The following is a 12,076-nucleotide window of genomic DNA, read 5'->3' as shown; positions in this document are numbered from 1 at the left end:
CTCATTGCCACTACAACCCTTCCAATGACAGTACCTGTACAACTACTCACCATCACACTGCTACAAGTATGACAATTCAAGCAGGTCGAGGCTCCCAAAGTCATAAGAATGGCTTTGGTGGCAGGCATTAGTTATTATAATGTATATTGAATTAATAAACAACTCTTGTTCTGCTAATCTCTAAATTATACAAACAGCACCACCATGTGGTAGCTATCATAAGTGCGGTGTTGGCAAGTACTGGTGCAGAGGACCGGAAACCACCAGTTCAAATTAAACACTGTCTCAACCTCAACTTCATTATTTTATAATTTCTTTCTGTTTTATTACGTCCTGTTGGGCGAATAGCTCAGGCCAACAATGAAACAACTCATTTTTTTGATTTGCTATCTAGTTTCAGTCATCCATTTGTTTTGTAATAATGATGTGGGGGTGATCATATTTGAAACATCAATTTACTAATATGTATAAGGTATGAGCGAATATTGTTCCAACACCAAAACAGGATGGAAACAATAGGAATGTATATTTAAACGATACACACTACTTTATTAAAATACCGAACCCATTATCAAAACTACAGTCAAGCATGGAAACAAAAGATAAGGTATGTGGAATAAATCAAGAAGATAGTGCGATCTATTAAGAAATAAAATGGGTGAGTGGAAACATTTGAAAATGATTGCAATAGCAAACGTTATTAGAAAGGATATCATTGTTCATTAAAAGCATATATGCTTCATTACATTAAGATGTTAAGAACATTAACCAAATTCCGGTTGAGCATAGAAATAGAAGAAAAGCTATCGAGTAAAGCATTTTGCTGTCAGAAAGCGCTTCAACGTCGGAGTTGGCAAAACAGAAAAGGGAGGAAAACGTTTATAAAAAATATCGACCGCATGGCAGATAATCAGCACGTTCATGAGGGGGCAGCAGGGCCGGACTGGGAACCGAAACCGGCCCTGGCAAAGTGCTCGGCCGGCCCCCCCTCCCCCGAGGGGGTTGGGGGGTGCGACCTCGCTCTTTGCTAGGGCCGGTTTTGGGCCGATTTTGTTACAGTGCCGTTTTTGCAGCTATGCTGCAAAAAACGACCCTGTAACAAAACCGGCCCCCTGGGGCCCAAAACCGGCCCCCTGGGGCCCAAAACCGGCCCCCACCCTCGCGGCCGACCGGGGGATTGCCCGGTGCCTGCAACGGCCAGTCCGGGCCTGGGGGGCAGCATGCGTAGGGCGTGCTAAAGAATGTTTATAAGAATGTAGGGGCATATTATCAAGGACAGGCGATACATTATCGCCGCTTTTATCGTCAGGAAACTGTCGATAAAGCAGCGATAATGGCCTTGATAATATGCTCTATGAATTCCAATCGAAGCCCATGTTAGATATGTTCACATCTAACATGGGCTTCGATTGGAATTCATAGAGCATATTATCAAGGCCATTATCGCTGCTTTATCGGCAGTTTCCTGCCGATAAAAGCGGCGATAATGTTTCGCCTGTCCTTGATAATATGCCCCGAAAAGACCACACGTGCAACCATAACATATATCTATGGTTTCATCACGTTAGATAGATCAGTATCTGGGTAGCATTCACAGGTGACTGAGTATGGTACACTTAAATGTACTGACAGTATATAATAATATTATGCATAATAGCAATGAAACATACTCCAACGTAGAGAGTGCCATTGGATTGATAGGATTGACTCAATCAACAAGGGCCTTAACTCTACTGAGGAATGGAGAGGTTTCGTGACAACCCTAGTTAACTAATGTACACTCTCTTGCTGCATGGCCCTTATGAAGACACGGTTACTTCACTGGAGTCATAGATATGACCACGACATGTCCAAGACCACCATCCTAAGATATGCACACATGTTTATACACTTTGGGCCTTATTTATGAAAAGTGACGCATCGCTGCGTGAAAACAGCGATGCGACACTTTTCACTGCGCTCTCCCTGCTCCCGGTTTTATGGCCGGATAATTTTTTGATCTCTTTTAAGGCAAGGATTCCCTCACTGAATGTACAGGAGAAACTTGAGTTTAAAATAAAACACAGGAAGTGGGCTGGTTTCTCACAGGGCCCTTTTACAGGGAGGGCTACCAGGCGGCTCAGATGTTGATTCTGCCTGCGAAGCCTAAGATAGGCGCATTACGGAGACATAGATAGGAATGCACCCTGGTCATTGAAATTGTCATGGAGAAGACAAAAATCGGCTCCCTGGTTTAGGGACGAATTAAGAACGGCTAAATCAGCATGCAAAAGGCTGGAAAGGCAGTGGAGAAGAGACTGCTCAACCCAGGTGAAGAGAAAACATAAAGCCAGTCTTAAGAGCTATCATGCGCTTATTAGAAAGGCTCGGGCTATCCACTACAAGGAAAGTATTGAGTCAGCGGAGAACTCGGCTAAAGAGCTGTTCAAGATTTATGAAGAGATATCCTCCCTGGAAAAATTTGCAGCACCCAATATAGGCTCAGTGGAGTCATGTAATTTTTGCAGAGAAGATGGAGAAGATTTACTCCACCTTCCCGGTCTCTGCATGAGATGGGTGCGGGGCTGGTCTATGAGCCTGTCAACATTATGGAGATAGAACGCCTTGCTAAATTTAACGTTCCCCTACCTGTTACCCTTAATAAGATAGCCATCAGCATTAAGTCAGGCTCACCTAAAGATCCTGCTACCCCTAAGGTGCTAACAGGGAGTATTGAAACTCTCGAGCCCTGCATAAGACACCTTTTGGAGCTCTCTTTCATCAGAGGTATAGTTCTAAAAAAATGGAAAGAGGCGGTTGTTCTCCCATTAAAAAAGAAGCCCAATGTTAGTATGGACCAACTAGATAATCTGCGCCCTATCTCTCTTCTACCATACTTTGCAAAAATTGCTGAGAAGGTAGTACATATCCAACTGACGGCCCACATCAGCAAACACAACTTACTTCATCCTACCCAGTCTGGGTTTCGGGCCCTCTACTCTACCAAATCGGCTCTGCTTCTTTCTATGGAGACCATTCGGAAATATGTAGATGAGGGACAGACAGCAGCCTTGATCTTATTAAATTTAAGTGCCGCTTTCGACACTGTTGCTCATCATACTCTGCTACGGTGTCTTAGAAAGGGAGGGGTGGCAGGTAGCGCCTTGAAAGGGATGAAATTCTTTTTGTCTGAGCGTAGTTTCCAGGTGGCACGGGGTTCCCACTATTCTAAAGACATCAAGCTGAAACAGGGGGTGCCCCAGGGGTCCACCCTTAGTCCTACCGTGTTTTATCTCTACGTCACTCCTTTGGCGGAGATTACTGAGAAATTTGGGGTCAATGTCATGTCCTATACTGACGATACTCAACTGGTGGTGTCCCTTACACAGGCACAGGAGAAGGCAGCTTTTAATTTTGTGACCTGCCTTCAAGAATTGACGTCTGGATGGCAAATAACTGCCTTAAATTGAATGGCAACAAGACCGAGGTGCTTGTGATAGCGGAAAGCACCATCAGTATGGTCGTTGGCATGGTGGCCTCGGACACTGGAACCCACACCTACGCCTTGTGAACAGGTTAAGAACTTAGGGGTATGGCTGGACACCAAGCTCTCTTTTGAGCATGATACCAGGCAAGTGGCAGGCACATGTTTTGGAGTCCTGAAAGGTCTCTGGAAAACTTTAGATGGGCTGCCCACTGCGCCAGGAAAACCATGTTTCATGCCCTGGTGACATCGCGTCTGGATTATGGGAACGTACTGTACTTGGGAGCGAATGTTAAATGCATACAGAGACTCCAACGTATCCAGAACGCAGCAGCTTGTCTAGTTTTGATGCTACCAAAGAGAGCCTCTTCTAAGAGGGATTTAGCCTCCCTTTCTATTTCTATTTATGGGTTTATATAGCGCTAGAATCGACTCCCGAAGTAGTATCTCTACCCTCAGACGGACAGTAATGGAGAGTTGGTGGTCCTAGAGAGTTCACTGAGTTTGAAACAAAAAAGATTTTAACAATTTTCTGAATATAATGTGTTCTGCACATGATCTGAGAGTAACCGGAAGCTCGTTCCACAGGCGAGGGCCAAGGTAAGAAAGAGCCTTTCCTCCCAATCTTACCCTCCTAATGGAGGGGACTTGGAGAAGAGATTTATTACTGGAATGGAGAGCACGTGCTGGAACATAAGGAATAAACTTCTCCACCAATTAAGAGGGGCCCATATTTTGGAGAGCTTTATGAATGACACAGCATGTTTTAAATTTAATCCGTTGGCGAATAGGTAGCCAGTGGAGCTTTTCCAAAAGAGGGTGCGCTGGTGATCTGGGAGGTACATTCTGGACTAGCCTTGCTGCTGTGTTTTTGACTACTTGAAGTCTGCTAAGTAAAGTGTCATTAGCCGAAATCAGTAGCCTATTACAATAGTCCAGGCGACTAAGCACTAAAGCCTGGACCAATGTTTTCCGGGCAGAGTCCGGAAGTAGTGGGAACACTCTTCGGAGCAATCCGATCACATGAAAACAAGAGCCAGCTGTCTGATTTACTTGGTCTTTTAAAGTTAGATCTTGATCTAATCGGATACCTAGGTTCTTCACCACCTGATCTAATGGCGTCCAAAGCAGCGGGGCCTCCCCAAAAAGCATCACCTCCGTTTTTCCTACATTACACTGCAAGAAGTTGGTAACCATCCACTGTGATACAGCCCGCATTCCGTCAGAGAAGGCCTGTTGAACCGCCATGGTTAACGTGCTGAATGGAAAGAGTAGCTGCGTGTCATCAGCATATGACACAGGAATAAACCCGCATGACCTCATGAGACAGGCGAGGGGGCAACATAAATGTTGAAAAGAGTAGGGCTCAGGCAAGAGCCCTGAGGAACCCCCTTGGTCAGCTCCAGAGGTGCAGAACGAAATGAGCCAATGTTAACACTCTGCATGGGGCCAGATAAGAAACTTCTCATCCATGACAGAGCTGAACCCCCAAACCCCACCTCTTCCAAACGTCTTAGCATAATATCATGGGAAATCATGTCGAAGGCCACGGTCAGGTTCCACAGCACCAGAATCATAGAATGCCCTTTATTAATCAATCAATCAATCAATCAATCAATCAATCAATCAAAGCATTTGTAGAGTGCGCTACATACCTGTGAGGGTCTCAAGGTGCTGGGGGGAGGGGCTGCCGCTGATCGAAGAGCCAGGTCTTGAGAAGTCTTCCGAAGGCCAGCAGGTCCTGGGTCTGTCGTAGGCTGGTAGGGAGAGCATTCCAGGTCTTGGCGGCGAGGTAGGAGAAAGATCTGCCACTGGTAATGGTTTTCCGATTACGGGGAACTGTGGCGAGGGCGAGGGTGGCAGAGCGGAGGTTGCGGTTGGGGGTGTGGAAGCTCAGTCGGTTGTTGAGGTATGTTGGTCCGGTGTTGTGTAGCGCTTTGTGTGCGTGGGTGAGGAGTTTGAAGGTGATTCTCTTGTTGACGGGGAGCCAGTGCAGGCCTCTCAGGTGGGGTTTGATGTGGCTGCATCGGGGGACATCGAGGATTAGTCGAGCCGAGGCGTTCTGGATTCTTTGTAGTCGTCTCAGGAGCTTGGTTGTTGTTCCTGAGTAGGGGGCGTTCCCATAGTCGAGTCTGCTGGTGATGAGGGCCTGGGTGACGGTTTTCCTCGTGTTGATAGGGATCCATTTGAAGATCCTGCGGAGCATTCGGAGGGTGCTGAAGCAGGTCGCGGAGACGGCGTTGACTTTTTTGGTGATGGAGTGGGTGGAGTCGAGGATGAACCCCAGGTTGCGTGCATGGTCGGTGGGTTCCGGGGCTATGCCTAGCGAAGTGGGCCACCAGGAGTCGTCCCAGGCTGATGGGGTTGGTCCGAGGATGTGGACCTCCGTCTTGTCTGAATTCAGCTTCAGCCTGCTGTCCTTCATCCATTCGGCGATGGCCTTCATTCCTCTGTGGAGGTTGGCTTTGGCGGTGTGGGGGTCTTCGGTGAGGGATATGATCAGTTGGGTGTCGTCGGCGTAGGAGATGATGTTGAGACCGTGTTGTTGTGCGACGTGGGCGAGAGGCGCCATGTAGATGTTAAGGGAGGATCTCTGTGGGATGCCGCAGATGATCTTGGTGGTTTTTGAGCGGAAGGGTGGGAGGCGGACACTCTGGGTTCTGCCGGAGAGGAAGGATGCGGTCCAGGCTAGGGCCTTCTCTTGAATTCCGGCGTCATGGAGGCGCGCTGATAGGGTGCGGTGGCAGACCGTGTCGAAGGCAGCTGACAAGTCCAGGAGGATGAGGGCGGCTGTTTCTCCTTTGTCCATCAGGATCCTGATGTCGTCGGTGGCGGCGATGAGGGCGGTTTCGGTGCTGTGGTTGCTGCGGAAGCCGGATTGGGAAGGGTCCAGGATGTTGTTGTCTTTGAGGTATCAGGTTAGCTGTTTGTTGAGGATCTTCTCTGTCACTTTTGCCAGGAATGAGAGCAGGGAGATGGGCCGGAAGTTCTTGAGGTCCTTGGGGTCTGCCTTGGGTTTCTTCAGAAGGGCGTTGATCTCGGCGTGCTTCCAGCTTTCCGGGAAGGATGCTGTCTCGAAGGAGATGTTGATTGTTTTCCGGAGGTGGGGTGTGATGGTTGTGTTGGCTTGATAGAAGACGTGGTGGGGGCATGGGTCGGATGGGGATCCGGAGTGGATGGAGTTCATGGTTTTGATGGTGTCCTCGTAGCTGACGGTGGCCCAGGCGGTCAGGCGACTGGTGTGGGTGGAGGTCACGGGGATGGTGGTCTTGGTGGTGGGTGCGGGGGTGTCACAGTTGAAGCTGTCGTGGATGTCAGTGATCTTGCGGGGAAAGAAGGTGGCCAGTGAGTCGCACAGGTCTTGTGATGGTGGAATGTCGTTGGTGTTGGAGAGTTCTTTCACGATGTTGAAGAGCTCTTTAGTGTTGTGTGCATTGTTGTCTAGGCGGTCCTTGAAGGCGGTCCTTTTGGCGGTCCTGATGAGCTGGTGGTGTCTGCAGGTGGCGTTCTTGTGCGCTGCGAGGCTGTCTGGTGATTGGTCGCTGAGCCATTTCTTCTCCAGCTTCTGACTGGTGTGCTTGGAGGTCCGAAGGTCTTCGGTGAACCAGGCGGCTTTCTTGTTGGTGTGGTTGGTTGTGGAGATCTTGAGAGGGGCGAGGGTGTTGGCGCAGTCGTTGATCCACTGTTTAAGGTCATTCTGATGTTATCAGTCACAGAAAGAAGTGCGGATTCAGTGCTATAGTTGGGCTTGATCCCGGACTGGGAATGTTCTAAACCTCCAGTTTGTTCAATAAATTTCGACAAATGGATGTTAACATGCTTCTCCATGAAATTGCTCAGATAAGGAAGAAGAGAAATGGGCCGGAGATTCAACAATTCTGTCCAAGGAATGTTGGAATTCTTGCGAATAGGTCTTACCTGGGCCGCCTTCCACTCCCGAGGCACCAGACCCTCTGTGAGGGAGAGATTGACAGGAGATTGGATCATAGGACCAAGCAGCTCGACCAGGGATGGAAACATTCTTGCAGGAATGTGATCTGAGGGTGAGCCAGACTTAACCTGGTGAATTAATGCTTCAACCTCAGTCAAGGTAATGGCTGGAAATTCAGTGCATAATGTAGGATTAGATAGCTTAGAGGTCTGTGATGACCTTTACTGGCTTCCGATCAAGGAGAGAGTTATGTTCAAGGCTCTATGTGTTAGCCATCGGATCATACAAAGGAAGTGCCCCACCTACCTGCATGACTTATTAACTTTCTATTCCCCAACCTTCAATTAAGATCTAGTGGTACAGGGCTGGTGAGTATCCCTCCCATCAGAAGAGCAAGGATGGGGGGGAAGCTTCTTTCGCTATCTGGCAGCTCAGCAGTGGAATAAATTCCCTCAGGGCCTCCATCTGGAGGTCTCTTAGACTATTTTCTGTAAAGAGCTGAAAACTCACCTTTTTCCCTCTGTTTAGATTCCCCTCACTTCTTTTCAGCTTAAGGTGCTTTTTGAGAGGAGTGTTTCAGTAGGTACCACAGCACGGGGACACACTAGCCTAGTGTAACCATGCGTTTTATAAATGTGACTATTATTATTATTATTATTATTATTATTATTATTCATTAAGAATATGCTGCCCCAAAAACTAAGATCAGAACCAGCGAGACAAAAACCTCAACAAGAGAAACCTTGAAAAGATGCTCCTGAGTTGTCCGCTATGCCAACCACTTTCTATATTATTTTCTAATCAGGGCAGCTCAGTTACTCTATGGGATGTCTAAAATAAAATTATGCTACTTCGATCTTTATACACAAGAGATGCATTTTTTGTACTATGGAACTTTAGACTGTTGAATATCTCCCATCGTTTCCTATCATCATGAAAATATTTTGGTAAAATCTTCTGACGATGGGGGTCCACATAACAGAGATTTAAACCCATCATTTAAACTATTCATGTACACAGAAATATAAAAGGGGGATACAACTCTAAGAGGGTCACATTGAATGGCTCTAGTTGTAGACCTTGTTCAAACATTGTGTAACAGTGGGTTAGGTCACCATTACCCTAACCATCTTTTCCATAGCATTTTCTAATGACGAGGGCCCCCCTAATAATTTTCGAACTCAGTCAACGAGCATTAAAGGATTTGAAAGCATCAAAATAGAAAATTGTCTAGAAAAATCCTGTGTGAGAAGGTTAAACTTTGAGAAGGAACACTGTCCTTGCACCTGCATGGGGGTTAGAAGCAATTTTCAATTAAAGTGCCTTTATTACTGTACATTTTCGATCTAAGCTGCCGTCTTTGCTGCCTCTCGATATTGACTTTTTTACTATATTTTTACTTTGTTCCTATAAATGTATTTTTGAATTTTTAAAATTTTCCCTAGTTTTTCTGATGTTTCAATATTTATTCCTTTAACTTTGCATCAATCACCAACAAGGTACAATTGGGTCTAATTATGCAAGTGTATAAAAATGAATATGCTACAGTTAACTTCAGACTAAACTATTTGTAACTGATGAAATAACATTTTTCACCAGGGATTGACTTCTTATTAGGACAATAGAAGTCCTAATATCGTCCATCTCCCACTGATCATGCATTATGAAATTGGCAGACTCGCTGAAGTTGTAGCTCTTTTCTGATGTGCATCTGATGACATCCAGGAATACACTCTCCAAGTCAAATCAAATCAAATCAAGAGGTCGATTATGATGGCAGACGGACAAAGTCCATCCGCCATCCTGTCGGGGGCCGGTACCCAAAGCAAAGACCGTATGCCCGATGCCGCCACGGAAAGGCATTCCTCACAGGTCATCCTAATATGGCTGGCGGTGTCTGATGGATACCGCCACCATATCAGGCCTTTTCCGCCGCAGTCGCAAGCCGACCGCGGTGGAAAAGCGGCAGACGGACTGCCCCTCCGCCACGGCCACCCTGCCATCGTAATATGGCAGGGGGAAGAAAGGAGGCGGACGGGCAGGGGTGGCGGACGGATCGCCACCGCCTGCATGGTGGTGGCGATTCATCCGCCATCCTAATGGACCCTTAAGTTTTTTCGTATTTTGACACGAAATCCATAAAAGCCCAGTAAACCAAATACATACAGAAAAAAAGCTGCCCATAGACAGTGTAAAATATTGCAATATCGTAAAACACAATATAAAACAAAATCGACAATAAATTATATAAAACATACATATACATCGATTACTTTAAAAAGCGCACTCCTAGCACCATATGAGATTTGTAAACATGGAAAATATTATGCATACCATGTGAGCTCATGAATGGTAATATAGAAATTGGAGCACAACAGAATTAAGATTATATAATCAATCCAGACTCTTAAAAAAGTATAATAATCATAAAAGGCATGACAAAGTCAAAAATAAGAAATACATTAAAGTTGTTACTTTAGTGCAGAATCATATTCTAATTTATTTATTTATTTATTTTGTCCAATCGAGCTAAGGTTCCTTTTATAATATTTATTGAATTTTAACCCAAAACACAGATAGATTTTCAATGTAGTTTTAGGTACAAATAATAAAATCATACAGTTGCTCGGAGACAAACATATACAGTAAAATGCTAATACTCTATATAGATATTCCACTTGAGGGCTGAAACCTGATCCATCTCATGATTCATGTCTTGTATCCTTGTTTCCTAGTCCGTTCTTATGGGGCAGCTGACCTGCTTAGGCAGTTACACTTAGGAATCCTACTCTGGATCTAGGACCAAGTACTTGAGAAGGGGAGAAATCCACTCAATATGACTATCCACCTTTAGCCCAGTCCTCCCTAGTCTCTTGCCTATAAGATGCCCAAGTCCAGAGTTAGAGTCATTGAGTTAGGTGGTAAAGGGAGTTCGGTCTAGAAGGTAGATTTCAGGGCTCTAAGTAGGGGAGAAGTAAGTGGGGGCTTGTATCCAATATTCAAGCAGCACCAGACATTTTAAAGACAAAAATGCCAGCCATACCCTGTTAAACACATACATCTGGTCATTTAGTTTGTAAATCACATCTCATAAGACGCTGTGTCAGCCATTGCCGATGTATTCACAACAAAGAAATGTCTGGAGGTCAAAAAAAGAAAAACATGGGTTCAACAGTGTGTGATGTAGTGTGGCACAACGTAAGGAAACCAAAAGAATGCTAGTGCAAATGTGCAACAGAAAAACACTAAATTCCTTGGGTTGAAAAAAGTGCCCATCAGTTCCCACTCTGTACCACCCTAGTCATCATTCGGGCTCTCCATAACCCAGGAGATAATGCAGTCTGTCACTAGATGTTGTTGTGACAGACAGTCAATAAAAACTGAAAAAATGAGAATTTGTATTACTAATGGGTGGTATCGAAAAAAGTTGATACTACGGGATAACTGAATTGCAGTGCAAAAGTGTATAGTGAAAAAATAGTGACATTTATAAAATTGGATAGAATTGAGTAGAGATAGACAATTTTAATAATTTCTCTCAGTTCTCCCAAAGTTAAAAACAATACGAATGACAAACAGATTTAACAAAATATCTGTATGCTAGTAGGGTCGACATGTTTCGGCATATATGGCTAAAAGTATGCCAATGCTTTCTTCAGGAACTTGATATAACATCTACTGCAATAATAATAAAAGGATGTATATCACCTGTATAGTTTCAGGTCTTTCTCAGTCTCCTCCAATATACTGTAGAAAAAGTTGTGCCCAAACAAGAAACACAGAGAACCACATGAAAGAAAAAGGTATAAACATTATTATGTTGTTTAACCATACAATGCTATTAACACAATGTATCACAAGAGTATGGTAATTCATCTCAGTACTCATCTTAAGTCTCACTTACCTATTTGGTAGGACAGAATTGCGTCACCCCACCGGGCTGCTGCTCAGGTGTGTGGAGCACCGCTCTGGTAAAAAAGACAAAACGAGACAAACAAACTCACAATTCACAATTAGCAGGTAAATAAATTTAAAGGTCGCGTTGATAACACAAGATCCTTAGGAATGCCATATCTATATGGTTCCTTTCATAAGTGCGATCTTGGGGTTAAGAAGCACCAATCAATATTGTTATGTAGGTCCGATGATGAACTAAAATGTTTACATGTAGAACTTCGCTACTCAAAGAACCTGCTGAAAATAAATCAGAACATATTGAAGGCGTGCATGTTCAAGTTTGCAGTGATTCCGAATGTGTGAGAGCCTGTTAAGTTTCCAACACGCACCTAAAGTAGCAGTATTGTTAACAGGCCGTAGTTCCCCTAAGAGTCAAAGCTGGCAAAACTCGCAAAAAGACAACCCCTGGGGACAGGCGATAGTGTAATAAAGACCTGTCCCTGTGTCAAAATAAGAGAAGTATACTCCCAACTGAAGGCGATCATATAAGTACAAGGCGGGCCGTATGAACACCAACCTTTCCGTCAGTACACCGGCTGTCCCTCTGAGCAATCTGGGGGGGCACCGGTATACATGTCCTCGCCATATTTGTTTGGGTCGGAAGTTCCCTTAGAGTCACGTGAAGTACGAGAACACGTGACCAGGAACTACAAGAATCTCATGTAGTGATGGGAGTTGTAGTCTTGTAATAATCAGAACATTATTGGGTTGGTAAATCTACTCTC

Source organism: Lissotriton helveticus, chromosome 2_1 (assembly GCF_964261635.1).
Source record: "Lissotriton helveticus chromosome 2_1, aLisHel1.1, whole genome shotgun sequence".
Taxonomy (NCBI): Eukaryota; Metazoa; Chordata; class Amphibia; order Caudata; family Salamandridae; genus Lissotriton; species Lissotriton helveticus.
Note: the sequence above shows the minus strand (reverse complement) of the source record.